General features: G+C 59.6%; 1 long non-coding RNA gene across 1 annotated transcript; it reads right to left on the reverse strand.

Annotated features, from left to right (window-relative positions):
- Positions 1–737: 737 nt before the first annotated feature.
- LOC109493543 lies at positions 738–12,575 on the reverse strand. The gene is made up of 2 exons (XR_002147853.3): positions 11,912–12,575; positions 738–4,109 (listed from the first exon to the last, which is right to left on the reverse strand). It is a non-coding gene; the product is annotated as an uncharacterized LOC109493543 (long non-coding RNA).
- Positions 12,576–16,616: the final 4,041 nt, after the last annotated feature.

Here is a 16,616-nt window from a genome sequence, read left to right on the forward strand (position 1 = left end):
GGGCTCCGGTGCGTTTCTGTGCTGGGTGGAGGGCCGCACGAGCACCCACGCCGGCTGCTGGCAAGAGCGGGCGGGTGACCGCGAGGACCGCTCTTTGTGAAGAAGCTAAAGATAAAATGATGCACAAAGTGCACTCACATTTCCCACCCCTCCCCCCGAGGCAGGCTTTCGGGTGTGGGAAGAGCACCTTATGGAATGTCACAGAGATCTGGAAAGTCAAGGACGTCCCAGAAACCAACAAGGAACCTGTGTGATGATGGCGGTGGCTACTTAGCGGGCAGTCAGGAGGGTCCAGGTCAGACCTCTGACACGGAGAAGAGGGGGCAACCCACAGCCGGCCATTCTGGAGGAGGGAGAAGGTCTTGGAGGAAGAAGAAGGTCCTGGAGGAGGGAGAAGGTCCTGGGGGGGCATCGTGGGGCAAGGAGAAGGTCCTGGGATGGGGCATCCTAGAGGAGTGAGGAGGTCCTGGAGGAGGGAGAAGGTCCTGGGGTGGGGGGCATCATGGAGGAGGGAGAAGGTTCTGGGAGGGGTGTCCTGGATGATTGAGGAGGTTCTGAAGGAGGGAGAAGGTCCTGGGGGGGCCGTCCTGGAGGAGGGAGAAGGTCCTGGAGGAGGGAACTGCTGTTGAGAAACACAGACTGGGCCCGGGTGCCTTGCTCAGGAGTGATCTTTCTTTGCAGAGAATATTCAAGGAGAAAAGACAATTCGATGACCATGGCACACAGTACACAGAACATAACCATAGGCTTTTTATTCAGTGTTCTTAAAAATATATTATTTGAAGTATATTAGATGAAATGTTAAGTGCGCTGAACACAACACAAATCATATATGTATGACTTACATATGTATGTGTATATATTTAGCAGTGGTTTTCCATTTCAGCAACAGAAAAAGGTATAAATATGAAACCCACACGCATATGAACTTAAATTTTGTTTGCATATATTACACTATAAATACATATGCTCATGTTGAAGAGGGACAGAATGCCTGGACCCAGCCTGCACGCAGCTCCTCCTTAACTGTCCACATCGGTCTCCTGCTCCGGGTTTGAGGGAGATCCTGACCAGACTGTCTCCGTCCCATCGTCTGCGTGAGTGATGGGTGGGGAGACCAGGGGAGTGGGCTTTGTGTTGCATCCTATGCTGAAATCTGATCCCGCTCGTAGAGCCCCGGACAAGTCTTTTACGGGGCTGGTGGGAGCCGGGGGAGCGGGGCCCTGGTTCAGAGGGAGCAGGAATGCCTTCACCGCCTCTGAAGGGCCCCCTCGCTCTCACAGGCACCGATCTTGCTGCCTGAGGAACACAGGTGATGACCCAGCAACGGGAGGCCTGGGGTTCAGTGCCGTCATCTGGGCTGTGGCTCCAAATCCAAGCCCTGACCTCGGCTCACTGTCCACAGGGCAGGAACAAGAGGCTTCAAACAGATGCGCACAGAGGAAACGTTAGGGGAACAGAAGCAGGCTGGTGGGGACTAGCCAGAGCCTAGCTGATGCGGACAGCCCGACAGGCCGGTCTGTCCCAGACGCTGAGAGCAAATGGGGGTCTGTCCAGTGCCTTGGACTCAAAGGTAAAGCCTAGCTCCCTGGTGTCTGCCAACCTGACCCCACCACTCGGCAAGGATGTGGCTTACTGGGGCTCCGATACCCCGCATATCCCCCCTCTCCTGGAAAGGCCCCAGGACTTTGCATGGCTGACAGCAGAGGGAGAGATGCTAAGACACAGGCCCACCGCTCCGGCGTCGTCCCCTGCAGCCCGTGCGAGCCCCTCGCGGAGGGTGTCCACCTGCCGTGGCTGCTCTGTGGGAAGGTGGCTCGAGATCTGGGGGGGTGGGGGCCACACAGGCAGGGCTGGGGGCGGAATCTGAGTGGCCTGGACCTTCTGTTATTTAAGTCGGGCAGAAACCGGGAACCCTACGGTTGTGGCTGCCAACAGCGCCTCTCACTTGGGACATTGATCCGTCCTATTTATAGCGAGACGTGTGTGTGTGTGTGTGTGTGTGTGTGTGCACGTGCACACGTGCGCGCGTGCGCATGCAAAGCCCTCTCGGGCAGGAACCACCTGCCAACACAGAATTCTATACGTTCAGCTCAGCTCAACAAATGTTCATTGAATATCTGCTCGGAATCAGCCTCTCTGCTAGGAGCCACGGACACAAAGAGAGGCCAATGTCTGCCTTTAAAGAGATCACCTCCACCCAGGAAGGGGGTCTGAGCTCCATGTGCTGACACTACACATGGGCTTGGACACCTGCAGGCCCGCAGGGGGGGGCACTGAGCCATCAACCGAAAACCAACTCTGACCACTTTGGGCAAAGGGCCACCACCTGGCTCTTGCCGTCGCGGAATTGCCGAAACCTCGGACCACACAGGTGGGAGGCAGGGGGAGTGGCAGCCGCAGCCGATCGCAGGCGCCCCATGCCGCCTCCCCCTGCACGGGGCCTGCTGTCCGGCCTCCCCGCGCCAGGCCCCGCCCGCCGGAGGAGCAGTCTGTCTCCTGCGTCTGTCTGGGCTTCTGCCTGCAGCCCACCCGCCCAGGACCCAGTGGGGAGTCCCCGGGCCAGGGAAGTCGTGGTGGCAGCTCCCAGCGAGGAACACGGTCTGCTGGAGAATCAATTCTCAGAGGCAGGTGCTGGCCCTACGAGAAAGGGGTGTTTAGGGCAAGAAAAACTACCCATGGTTACTCCACTAGGCCTGGGGCCAGACGGGGAGGTCAGAACAGCGGTCGGCCTGTCACCCACTCTGGGACCCTCCAGATGCCGGCGAGAGGGGGTCTGCACTCAGGACACAAGGACGCTGGAGAGCTGGGAGGGTCGCCGCATCCAGCCTGGGGCGCGAACAGGCCGGGACGCCGCACGCCGCACACGGGTGCCCTCGTTAGAAGCTTCTGGCTTCGACTTCCAGCCAATTGCTAAATTGAAGGGCCCCGTGGACAATGGTGGGCCCGCCAGCCAGCTGCGTCCACTCTGGTCTCGAAAGACCGCCTCGTGCCAAGTCCCGCCTCCCGCGTCAGAACCTCGTCGGTGACGGGAGGGTCTACGTCTCCGCTAAGCGCAGACGTCCAGCGCTGTACGTCCAGAGCTTTCGGCAATGAAACAGGGCTGCTTCTTACTCATTCGTACATTTAACAAACGGTTATCTGGCGACGATCGCTGGACACACGGCCGGGCGTGAGGAGGACTTGTCCCCAGAAGATGTCGTGTTGGGACCCAGAGGCCACTTACCACACAGCAGGCGAGGCCGGGGAGGGCGGGGTGCAGAGGCGGCTGGCCTCAACCTCGTGCTTCTGCGTCAGCGTCCTGGAGTGACCCCGCATCCCGCGTCCCGGCCCCTGGCAGCCAGCCTCCGGCGGGGCAGGCCCACCCCTCGGTGGCTTCTGCAGGGAACTGTGTCCTCGTGACTGCGTCCAGGTGAAAAGACACCCCAAGGCGTGCACCCAGCGCCGCGGGGCTTCTTCCGCGGGATTCTGACAAAATCCCCTCCTTGGCTGTGAGCCCACTTGGCCAGCAGTGCGGCAGAGGGGGGCTGGGGGGCCAGACGTTCAAGTGGAACTTTGTGATAGAATTGATTTTGAGTCTGGTTTTGAATGTTAGACCTGAGCGCCCGGATGGAAGAGCTCAGCAAAGCCCACAAGAGGGGCGCGCTGTGTGTCGGGGCTGAGCGCCCGAGAGGCACGTCCTCTCTAGCGCGGAGGGAGGGCCAGACGGATGGTCCCTCCCTCCGGGAGCTCCTGGAGTCTGGGGCACAGAGCCCCCCGGGACCGCTCCCTGTCAAGGGGGGGGGTGCGCCAGTCCTGAGGCAGGAAGGCCTGGCCCCCCTCATGGCGCCAAAGTTCAGGCTGCCAGCTGCCACCCGTGACCTTTTCAGGGCCGCTCGTCCGGACTCCGTGGCCCCGGAGCTGCCCCACTCGAGGCTAGGAGCTGACCAGTGAACCTGTGAGCTCCGACCGTTTTTCTAGGAAGTGACCAAGTCACTCGTGGAAACTTCACCTGGGAGCGGGTGGTGCTGGGGGCCGGGGGGGCCCTCTGGGTGCTGGAACACGCCCGCGATCACGGGCAAGGGTGTGTGTGCGTCTGCGGTGTGAGCAATCCCGCCTGGGTCCAGTTTCTACAAGAAAATGTAGGACAGCGGTTAGGGATTGACTGGGCTTGTTCTTTACTATTTATGTCCTGGTAAATTTATGAAAGTTAATTTTTAATAACGGCTGTTTAACAACCGCCTTGCTCCCATGCTGGCCCAGCAGCCCCGGGCCCCCGCTGCTCCAAGGCGCCTGCACACGCCCCAGACAGATATTAATAAGCAAAGGTTCTCCATCAACATAGCCCCGTTGCCCGTTCTGTGAGCGGCTGGCCTCTTCACAGCCTCTTCCGAACCTGCCTTCTTCCGAGAGAAGCGAACACGTGATGCAGGGGGCAGACTGTAGAGACCGGGAGCTGGGACCGCTGAGGAGCCGCCTGGGGATCTTGGGACGTGCAGACCTGCAGTCTGTGGTCCGGGGCAGGGTCTGGGTTCTGGCACGTCCACCAGGCTCAGGGTGCAGGTGCCCGGCTCAGAGCCTGCGAGCTGCAGCAGCCCTTTGTTCTGGACGCGCACCGGAGGCCCCAGAGGCCCGTAGCGGCCCCTCTCTCTTCCCAGCTAGTCAGACAGGCTCCCCCGCCCGCCCCTCCCCTTTCTCATCCACCCTCACTGGTGTGCCCACATGGCCTCCCGCAGCCCATCTCATCCACGTGCCTTCACGGCCTCCCCCCTGCCCATCTCATCACTGTGCCTGCAGGGCCTCCCCCCTGCCCATCTCATCACTGTGCCTGCAGGGCCTCCCCCCTGCCCATCTCATCACTGTGCCTGCAGGGCCTCCCCCCTGCCCATCTCATCACTGTGCCTGCAGGGCCTCCCCCCTGCCCATCTCACCCAAGTGCCTGCACGGCCTCCCCCCTGCCCATCTCATCCATGTGCCTTCACGGCCTTCCCTTGCCCATCTCATCACTGTGCCCGTACGGCCTCCCCCCTGCCCATCTCATCCACGTGCCTGCACGGCCTCCCCCCTGCCCAGTGCAGACTCCCAGCAGTTTCCAGTGCACTCACCTGCACCCACACTAAACAAACCACAAGAATGATGGGGACCCTGTGTAAACAGGACATTTAGCTGCGTATCACACAGTGAACCACACAGACCCTGGTGCACCTGCTCACAGACACTGTTGTTGTCTCAGGGGTCTGTCGTCAACACTGTGATCTCGGCAAGCACAGAAATGCCACTGTGCTGCTGGGCACAGCTTGGGGACAGCAGTAAGTAGGCCTGAGTCCTGCTGGCCTTCTGGAATCAGCTCTCACAACACCACTGCCAGGCAAGTGGGTGGCCTGAGGGCTATCAAATTGGCCAACAGCTCTGCTTTCAGAACACGACACAACACAACGCTGTGAACTAGAACTGCTTTGGGTCACCCGGCGGCTCAGTCGGTTAGGCATCCGACTCTCGATCTCGGCTCGGGTCGTGATCTCATGGTCCGTCGGTTCAAGCCCCACGCCAGGCTCTGTACAGACAGTGCGGAGCCTGCTTGGGATTCTGTCTCCCTCTCTCTCAGAATAAATAAAGAGGAAAGGAAAGGAAAGGAAAGGAAAGGAAAGGAAAGGAAAGGAAAGGAAAGGAAAGAAAAAAGAAGAGAAAACTAGAACTGCTTCAAGCTCCTTTTGCAAAGGAAACAAACTTCTCTGGCCCAGCTCCACGGCACTGATGACGGCCCCTGGGTCTGGAGCTCAAATGTCACCTCCCGGGGGAAGCTTCTCTTCAGTGAGCTGCCCCGGTGGGCGGCCCTGGGGCCCACAGGCTCTCTGCCTGACTGAACACTTCGCTTTTTGGGCCACACAGCTCGTGACGGGCTGCCCTGCGGCCGAGGTGAGAGGTGCTTGGTCAGCAGGGAGGAACCCGGTACCCGCATCCTTCCGTCTCCTGGGGGCAGAGCCGCACCCAGCACCCGCGATCCCCGGTTCCCATGTTTTAGCTGAAGGATGAGCGGAAGTCTCATCCCTGAGAGCGAGGGACCGTCCGATCTCCCGGTGCACGGAGGACCAGCCCCCCGCCCCCACCATCGAGCTCTGTGCCTCGTCGTGCGGTGTGGACCCTGGCACACGTGTTGTCACGGAGACCGTGGCTCTGCAAGGGTCAAATTGTGCGGTGGTTGTATTTGGAAGGAGTGCAGGGCACCAGCTCACCCTGAGGAAACCGCCCTTCTGGCCCTGTTTCGTGACGACGTTTTTCTTCCGAGCCCTGGCATTTTATTACTCTTGAACGGCTGTGCATTTCCTTCTAAAATCCAAATTTTCAGTTTTAGAACTTGGCCGGAGCTCAATTTGAGAAAAAAGAAAACAGCTCTTTTTTAAGAGAAAAGAAAAATTTTAAGCTAGCAGGATTTGGCGTTTTTTGTTTTTGTTTTTGTTTTCCAACAGGAACTGTTTCTCTCGCGGCTCTGCTGGCTTAAGAGTTCCCGCGAGCGGGGTCCCGGGGGGCCCCGGGGGGCCTCCCATCGCTGCGCTGTGCCCTGCTGGAGGAGCTGTGGGGCATCGTTTTATTTTTGGTCCTGGTAATCTCTGGCTCGTAGGTGTTGAGGGAAGGGGAATTTTCCAGTCGTTCCAGTCGTTCCATACAGGAACCTAGGTGAGCAGGAAACCGTTCACACGGGCCTCTGCCTTTCCGGCCTCTGCGATGCCATGACTGTTCCCTAAACAGCGTTTCCAGAACCGCGCGCTGACCCAGGAATTAGCCCGTTCCCTGTGTGCCGCGGGTTGCCACCCCCCCACCCCGGTGCCACAGACCCCAAAGGTGGGACAGTCCCTCCTTCGGCGGCTAAACCTGCCCAGCCGATGCCTGGCCCGGGATGGGTCCTGCAGAAACCCCCGTCCGGGGAGCAAATGAGCAGACAGATGAAGCTCTCGCGGCCACTCTGAGCAAAAGGCTTCCCCAGAGTCTCCCTTTTCAAAACACGGTCATGTCCTGGAGTCACTCTGGGAGCTGGACTGCCAACCCAGCAGGGGACCCCCCGCGGCCCCTTCTCCGGTGCCCGTGCTCACAGCAAGGTCGCGAGGAGCACGCGGCCACCCCGTCCGGAGCTCACAGCTGGGGCGCCCGGCCGGCTCACCCGTAGAGTGTGCGATTCTGGATCTCAGGGTCGGGAGTTCAAGCCCCACGCTGGGCATGGAGACTACTTAAAAAAAAACAAAAAACAAAAAAGCCTGTCAATACTTACCACTGTCTCACTATCAAACAAGTAAAAGTTTATGCCCAGGGCTCTTGCCAGTGGCCAGGGAAGAGTTTTACTCAAGATTCCTCACCTGGTAATCACGTCCCGCCCTCTGTAGTCAGGGTGAAAGGCACGCGCCTGGGGGAGGGGGAACGGAAGGGGGGGGAGAGTCCGCCCGTGACGTCACAGGGGACAGGTGGCACACAGGAGGGGGGCCGTAGCCCGTCCCCGGGATCACCGGCCCAGGAGTCCTCAGCGCAGGGGAGATGCGGGCCCGGCACCCGAGAGGCACCCGGTCCATCCTCTCTGTGAGGCTCCAGAGCGGCCCTAAGACGGTCACCCCAGCACTCCGTCCTGCAAACGTGGCCTCCCCGCTGGACACAGCCCTCCGGGCCGCGGGCTCTGTCCCATCGTGCTGTGAAACGACCCTTCTCACTTCTATCCATATACAGAGCCCACCCCTGGGTCTGCCCCTCAGACGTCCACACAGGAAGGGCTGCAAGGTGGCGGCGAGATGGGGAAAGGATGAGGTAAGTGTGCCAGCACCACGACTGGGGACAGCCCCATGAGCCCTTTTCATTAAGTGACATGCCTCCACGCAGGCAGGACCGAGGCCAGCTGAGAACCTGGGGGCACCTTCTGCGTAAGGCCGTCCTCACTTCTGACACCCCTGAAGACCACCCTTGGGTGGGATGAGAGTCCACAGAAAGCTGTCACGCTCAGGATTACAGCTCATCCTGGGAAGGACGGACGGCCACCGCCGAGGGGAGCCCAGGGCCGCTGCATCTGGGCAGGGTCACTGTCCCGCACCTGTGTGGTGGCAGTGAGGGGCCCTCCACCCAGGGAAGCCCCCACAGCCCCGGTGCCCACAGCTTTGTGCGGCACGGTCCCAGAGGCACTACGGATTGCCTGATTCTGATTGAGGACCGGGGGCTGAGTCTGTGTCTGCTCCCAGCTAAGAACATTCTAGAAATTCCGCTTTCGAGGGCTGGCGTAATGAAAACAATAGTTTCCATTTTGCTTTGTTCCCTGTGGAATGTGCTTTCGCAGCCCACCTGGGCCGAAGCACAGCGTCCAACAAGGAGGTGATGATAGCGAGACAGTGAAACATCTAACCCCAAATCAAATCGTCTCTTGCTCACGCTGGCTCAGACACCAGAGGGAACCGACGCAGAAAGGGCTCCCAGCTAGGTCTCGGCTCCTTGGCCGCTTGTCACCGGTAAACTGGGGCATACAACGGGAGAAGGGACACAGTACGTGCCCAATGGCACAGACCTTTGTAAGGTTATGACAGAAAAGGCCGACGAGACCATTGGAAGTCATCAGAGCGTCAGAAAGATGTGGAGATACAGAGCCAGATAAGTCTGCAAATAGGTTAGAGCAGAGTCGGCAAACTGGGTAAGAGTGAGGTCCGGAAAGAGGAAGGCCTAGGGCCGGGGCGGGTACAAGAGAGTGAGCGGAGAGCCACGCTTCCAGCAAATGGACCTCCCTCCCTTCCCTTGGTGTCACCCAAACACAAGAATTTGGAATGCGGCCGGCAATCCGTCACTTCTTATGGAACTCAGTGCCATCACTTCATTCCTCTAGAGAACTTTCTGCCCCGGCCAAGTGCCACTCTCCCCGGGATTGGGGGTGACAGAGGTAGGCCCGCGTGGAGGAAAGAGACACTGAACCAACACCAGCGTGTAGCAAAGGGACGTGCGTCATGACGGCGTGAATGCCTGCACAGCCCCATCTGCCCCGTCACACCTGCCTACCTCTACCATCACACCTGTCTAGCCGCCCCATCACACCTGCCTTTCTGAATATCACACCTGACACCTGTCTGTGGGTCTCTTTCCCCTAAGATCAGAAGCTGCTCCGTGGCAGGAATTTTTGCATCCCAAGCGCCTGGCCCCTACCTTGCAGTGAGAGGGTAATTAAGGAAAGTTCTGGAATGAGGAGACATTATTTCACAGTAACAGGAAATTCAACTGACAACCCTGTGTTCGTGCATATCAATATGGGTTTCAACCAGTCAGTTCAATATGAAATGTGGACGCGCCCAGGGAAGCTGGTTGACTGCGTTCTGAGCGCCGCATCGATAAAGGGCGCGGCGTCATACAGGCGGTGCAAGGAAAGCCAAGGCGAGCGGACGATGCCGGATCCCCATCTACGCTGTCTGGGGAACGAGTTGCTTTGGGACTACCTTGGTTGGAATCTATTGTACTGTGTGCTCTTTCTCTGACAGGAGCCTCGGCGCTAATCCTATACTAATTTTAAATGCTGGCTCAGCTCTGGACCCCACAACGAGAGGGCGGACTCGGGATGACTCAGCCCACAGCCGCGCGCAGGAGTCAAGTGCTGGCAGGTTCCCCCTATGAAAATCTGCTAACGGAACTGGAATTATTTAGCTGGAGAAGGGAGAAGACGGGCCGAATCCATCACCCATAACGTGTCTATCTTTAGCTCCTGCGACTCCCACTTTGGGGGCTTGTGGCTTCAGGGCCCGTGGGAGCACTGGCTGGCCGGGGCCAGGGGGCCGCCTTGTACGTGGGGAGGGGCCGCTCCCGACTCGGCCGCACACCCCGCCATCGGTTCCTCCTCTGTTTGTGGGCGGGGTCACATCTTCCTTCAGTGCGATGAGTAGTCAGGCCTGAAACAGGTACAGTAAACCAGGGGCTCGCCTCTCTGTGCTTCCAGGTTGGATCTGAGACATTACTGAACGTTCCGCTCCCACAAATGCAGCAGCACCAGATGACCTCTGAGATTAAGTCCAAGTGGCAAAACCTCATTTCAGCTCTAAAATACAGCGGTCTTCTTTATCCTAACAGAGAATTCGGGGTGTGGACGTCATGTAACACAATAGTTCTCCACTGGGGTTCTCTGCCCCCACCCCCGGGAACATTCGGCAACATCTGGATGGTCTTGGTTACATATGGGGGGGCACTAGCATCTTAGGGGCGGGGGCTGGGGACGCCGAACATCTAGGGAGACACAGGACCCCCCATAGTGATCCACCGGAGAGTCGAGGGAGCCAAGGTGGAGGGGCCCGGCTGTCCGGTGTTTCTCTGCTCTGCACGGTCCCTCTCCTCACCCTCTCCCAGAGCTGTCCCCCCCCCCCCGGGGACCCGCAGCCCTGGTCCTCCCTCCCCCACCCTCCCAGCCTGATCTGCCGGGGAGTTCATGGACACCAAGATAACCACGCTGGGACAGAAACGAGACCTGAGCTAGACCATGGGGACCCCTCCCGGGAATGCTGCCAGAACGTCTCTGCACGGGAGGCTGGAAGACAAAGTCTCCTGCGTTGGGGCCTCCGCCCACGTGTGGCACCTGCTGAGAACAGACAGGACAGGACGGCAGGGCCCAGACCAGCAGGAGAAGAAACACGGGCCCCATGACATCATCTGAACACTAAATTCAGGATGGCCTGAGGCTGAGCTCTTAGCCCTGAGAAGGGGGTTGCAGGGCTGAGTCCTCTGGAGGCTGGACCAGCTTGAGAACATTTCTCGTGTCCAACCGAAGTTCTGGTTAATACATTTACTGATGTCATAGTGTTTCTAGTAAAGGGGCAACCATATAAATAAAATATAAAACCCTTCATTCTTTAATAGCACACTAGAGGAATGGGGAGCGTTTTTGCAAAGCCTGCAACTCTTCCTTTGATTTGAAGTTGAAAATGTCCGAAAACACCAGAATTACCTTTCTTTCTTTCCTTTTTTAATGTGAAGCAGTTTAATAAATTAGGATTTTTTTCCCTATTTAACTGTCATTTGCTCCAATGTTCTATGGTTAAAAATAACACTTTGCAGGGGCGCCTGGGGGGCTCAGTCGGTTAAGCGTCCGACTTCAGCTCAGGTCATGATCTCACAGTCTGTGAGTTCGAGCCCCGCATCAGGCTCTGGGCTGATGGCTCAGAGCCTGGAGCCTGTTTCCGATTCTGTGTCTCCCTCTCTCTCTGCGCCTCCCCCGTTCATGCTCTGTCTCTCTCTGTCCGAAAAATAAATAAACATTGAAAAAAAAAATTAAAAAAAAAATAGCACTTTACATTCCCGGTATTTTACCAAATTGTTTGCAAAACACTAAGTCCTTCCAGCACAAGGACTTCCTTGATCAATTGATAGAGTTTACAGGTTACAGGTCAGACAGGGCATTGTGACCGTCCTGTGACTGCGAGTGAAGCCGTGGGGTGGGGACGGGCCCTTATATACCGTCCGTTTCCCACCTGTTACCGTTATGAACCTCCCACGGGTTCTTTACAGAAGACACGGGAAGTACAGAGAAGCACGAAGTGCTCAGATCTGCAGGCAAGGCGCACGGCGAGCTCTGTGCGACGCCGTCCTCCGAACCTCCGCGTCCTCCAGCACCTGCCCCGCAAGCGGGACCCCCGAGGCGGCCTGACCGGAGACCGGTTCGCATCGCATTTGGCAGATTTTAACCCAAAGGCAGTGTAACACCGCCCCCTGCACCTGTCGTGGCATCAGGGTCGTGCAACGTCACGAGGCGTTTGTGGCAATAGCGTTCTGTGCAGCATCTCTGTCCACGTCCCCCACCGCGACCCACGAGGCCAGGCCGAGCTTGGTGGCTCCCCATTTTCCCACTTTGCAATATTATGAATACAGCTCCTGTGAACATCCTGGGACCTAGACCCCTCCGTTCCCACCACTTCCCATCTGGGACAGCGGAGAAGGGTACCTGTGCAGAGGGCATCTGACAGGAAGAGACATCGTCTCGAGGCAGCCTCAATGGCGTCTCCAAGTGCTTGTTGGTATTTTTACACTTTGTCACTTCCATTTCAGTCCCTTGGGAAGGAGCCGCTCTTGACTGCTCTCATCGGACAGACGACAGACTAAAAGCTGGGCGGAGGCCGCCAAGCCCAGTGGGGAGAAGCCAGAGCCTCTGCCCGCCAGGTGTGGCCTCCGGCCAGTGGGCCGGACGCCTCTCTCCTCCACGGAGCTCAGCTGGCCTCGTGGTCACCTCACAGCGCAGCAGGGCCGCGGCCTGCTGCGGAGGACCACTGGGGACGCTTGTAGAAAGCTGCACGAAAGATCTGTTTGCTCTGAGAGGTAAAAACACAGCTACTCTGACAGACAGATATTTCAGTGATTTTCAGCGGAAAACAATGACAAGGGCCCCACCCAACCATTAGACACTTGAGAGTGCGGACCCCTGTCCACACAGGACACAGCACAGAGGGGACAGACGGGCACCTGCCGGGGAGGCCCAGTCAAGGGACACCGTGATTCAGACACTCCCTTGGTGCCCAGGGACCCTCCGTTCAGGAATTACTCTTCCACAGCAAAAGTCATCCAGAGGCCGTGCCCAACCACACCGGTGCGGCACCGGAGCCCCAGGCCTGTGTCTGTGCCTAGACCCCCACCCCCAAGGAGCCCCAGTTCCCCCTCCACCCCGCCCCTCCACCCCACCCCATAAGGAGCCCCAGTTCCCCCTCCACCACCCCTCCACACACCGCCAAGGAGCCCCAGTTCCCCCTCCACCCCACCCCTCCACCCCACCCCATAAGGAGCCCCAGTTCCCCCTCCACCCCACCCCTCCACACACCCCCCAAGGAGCCCCAGTTCCCCCTCCACCCCACCCCTCCACCCCACCCCATAAGGAGCCCCAGTTCCCCCTCCACCCCACCCCTCCACACACCCCCCAAGGAGCCCTGGGTCCCCTTCCACCCCACCCCTCCACACACCCCCCAAGGAGCCCCAGTTCCCGCTCCACCCCACCCCACCACACACCCCCCAAGGAGCCCCAGTTCCCCCTCCACCCCACCCCACCACCCCACAAAGAACCCAGGCCCCCCTCCACCCCACCCCTCCACACACCCCCCAAGGAGCCCAGGGTCCCCCTCCACCCCACCCCTCCACACACCCCCCAAGGAGCCCCGGGCCCCCCTCCACCCCACCTCTCTGCACACCCCCCAAGGAGCCCTGGGTCCCCCTCCACCCCACACCTCCACCCCACCCCACAGGGGCCCCAGGCCCCCCCTAACCCCCCACAAACCCCCCACCCCACAGGAGTCCCACGTCCCCCAACCCCCAACACATCCCACACCACAGCCCCCAGGACCCCCTAACCCCACACACCCCCCACCCCACAGGACCCCAGGTCTCCCTAACCCCCTCACACCCCCACTCCCACCCCACAAGGCCCCAGGCCCCCTAACTCCCCTAAGACACCCCACTCCACAAGGCCCCGGGCCCCCCTAACCCCCAAACCCCCCACCCCACAGACATCCAGGTTCCCTAACCCCCCCACACGCCCCGCCCCACAGGGCCCCAGGCACCCCACCCCACAAGGCCCCGGGCCCCCTAAGTCCCCCACACACGCCTGACCCCACAAGGCCCCAGGCCCCCCTAACCACCACACCCCCATGCCACAGGCATCCAGGTCCCCTAACTCCCCAGACACCCCACCCCACAAGGCCCCTGGGCCTCCCTAACCCCCCACATACCCCACCCCACAAGGTCCCGGGCCCCCTAAGCCCCGCACACATGCCCCACCCCACAAGGCCCCACCCCACAAGGCCCCGGGCCCCCTAAGCCCCCCACACATGCCCCACCCCACAAGGCCCCACCCCACAAGGCCCCTGGGCCCCCCAACCCCCCCCCCCCCACAGGGCCCAGGCCCCAGGCTCCAGTCTGGGTCTGGCAGACAGCTTTCATCTCACTTGTGGTGTTTCTGCTGAAGCCTTTTTTTCTGGGAGAGGAGAGCCCTCCTGGGCCCACGAGGACACCTGTTGTCCCTCGCTGGGCATCGAAGCCGACCCATCACATCTATCAGCCTCCACCAGCCCTGCCACCGCCACAGAGACCCCGCTATGACAAAGGGCCACCAGCCAAGACCTCGGAGACTCTTCAAGCGCCGTTGGGGGAAGAGAGGGGTTCCTCGTTTTCCACCTACCAGACTCCCCAGTGGATACGAAGCAACCTCCAACAGGGCAGTTCCTAAACGGAAGAGAATGTTTTAGCTGACCACCTCTAGCCGGCTATGATCTCCTCCCCTGCACTGAGTTTAAATGTTTTCCAATGAGTTGTTTCAAATGCAAGAAATATGACTGATTTGCTACCAAAATGTAAGCAGTTACTTTTCCTTCGGAAAGCTTGTATAAGAGTGGCAACGGACGGTGGCCCATAACACACAGCAGAGTCCTGGTTCCTGCCTGAGAGACAAGCCAACAGGATTGTTCCCTCCTGTTCAGTATGGTCCACGTGCCACGGCAGTGGGGCCACGCCATCCGTCTCCGGTGGCCCCAGAAATAGGAGACTCCAGCATCGATCCTCTGGCCCTTCGCTCCTTCCCAGCTTCACCTGGGGCCACCCTTCTGGACAGTTCCTCGCCTCTTTGAATGGGGGAGACCCTCACCCACCCCCGGGCGTGGCCGCCCTGAATTCCCGTGTCCTCGTTGCTGGAGGCTCCGGGCCGGAAGCCAGGAACGGGGAGCAGGGGAAGCAGCCTGACAGCCACCGGACCCCAGGCTTTGCTGCCGGAATTAATGCCACAAGTATAACCCAGCACCCGCCACACGCAGGACTCCCTCCCAGCCTCTGTGAGGACACCTGGCGTCTCCCCTCCAACACGGGGGCGGGCTGGGGGGCCAGGCACACACACGCACACACGTGCACTCTACACACATGTCACACGTGTGCACACACACTTCACACGTGCACGTCCGTGCATGCTTACACATGCATGCACATACACACACCTCACGTGCACACACACCTCGGGCATGTGCGCGCACATCGCTCAAACACGCATGAACAACACAAGGTTAAAACCCATCAGGTGGCGCGTGTGAAGGGACCAGGAAGTCCCAGCGAGCGTAGCAGGGAAGGCTGTGCCTTGGGAACGAGACGCGCGCACACGCTTGCTCCAAGGTTGTCTGCCAGCCTCCAGGGACAGATGGCTCCCGCCCGTGCACCTGTTTCCTCCCTGGACCCAGGTCAGACTGATGTCACTCTTCCAACTGCAGAAGATAACGCAAGTGTCTCATGGGGAAATGCCCTCGGAATTTCCAAAACCCACCACCAAGAAAGTGATGTTTCACCTGATAAATGCCACGGATCGTGTGCACGCACACGCGTAGGCACGAGGGCGAGAGCAACCCCTCACGGATTGCTCCTGTCAGAGCTCCTGGGACCGGCCCCCAGAAGGGGTGGCCGTGGGGCCCGGGACAGGCTCTTGCCACACGGCATCGCTTTGCTCAGGACAGGTGGCATCCAGCCCCGGCCTGACCCACACGGCGCGACCACCACAGAGGCCCCGGGAACAGAGTTCCCAGCGTCTCCGAGGTCACCACACCGTCTGCAGGGGTGCAGGGCGCTTCGGATGCTGTTGTGTCCGGGGCCTCGTCTCGTCCTGGATATCCTTCTGGTCCCACGGGACGTGTGGAAAACCCTAAGCTACCTGCGTGTGGTGTGTCCTTTATACCCCAGGAAGGACTGCACTTGCTCTGGCCACGTTTAGCCTGACCTGCGGGGACGCCACTGGGAGCGGCTACACTCCCTTCCCGGCCGGTGTCAGCAGGCCGGCCAGAGACTGAAGACCGGTCAGAACTGGGGGGGCGCCTCAGGCCTCAGGGGTTGTTCATGTCGTTCGTTAGCAAAGCCCAGAAGCCGGAAGCGTGTAGAGCACGAAGCTCACACCCACTCAGGTCCCTTGCGGGAGCCCTGGAGCCACGTCGCTGGTGTGGTAAGGGACAGACCTCAGGCACACCGCCCCCAGACGCGGTGGGGAGGAGTTTGTGCAAGGGAAGCCTTAGCAAGGGTGTGAGGCTGACAATGAATCCGGGGAAAAATTCTAACAAAAGGCCAATCGTACCTGAAATACTACACGTTCTTAGAAACCGCGGTCTTGCTGTTTGTTCGGAGGAGACGGACCACGTCCTTAAAAAGACAACTAGGGGAAGGACAGCACAGCCGGACAACAGGGGGCCGTCTGCAGGGGGCCGGGCGTGCGGTCTGCGGCCCGGGAGAGACTTCTGACCTGAGCCGACAAGGGTCTGGGCGTCTGGGCCCGCCCCCAGGACACCAGCTCAGGCAGATGGTGACTACCAGCATTTAGACACAGGCAAGGGTCCAGACACCGAAGAAGTCGGCTAAAAACGAGTGGATGATGGGGGGTGGGGGTGGGGTGGGGGATGGGCACTGAGGAGGGCACCTGTTGGGAGGGGCGCTGGGTGTTGTATGGAAACCAAGTTGACAGCACATCTCATATAAAAAAACCCCAAGTGGACGCATGCAGCCCCTCCGTCGCCCAACAGCTGAGAGAGAACTCGCTCTCACGGGGCACCGAGTGCCTCTGCTCCGAGCTCACCCTGACGGATCCCGTGCGGACTGAGTAACAAAATGGAAGCCTGCGCACGCCTTCCGCCCGGAGCACCGCTCTA

This window comes from Felis catus, chromosome D3 (assembly GCF_018350175.1).
Source record: "Felis catus isolate Fca126 chromosome D3, F.catus_Fca126_mat1.0, whole genome shotgun sequence".
Classification (NCBI taxonomy): domain Eukaryota; kingdom Metazoa; phylum Chordata; class Mammalia; order Carnivora; family Felidae; genus Felis; species Felis catus.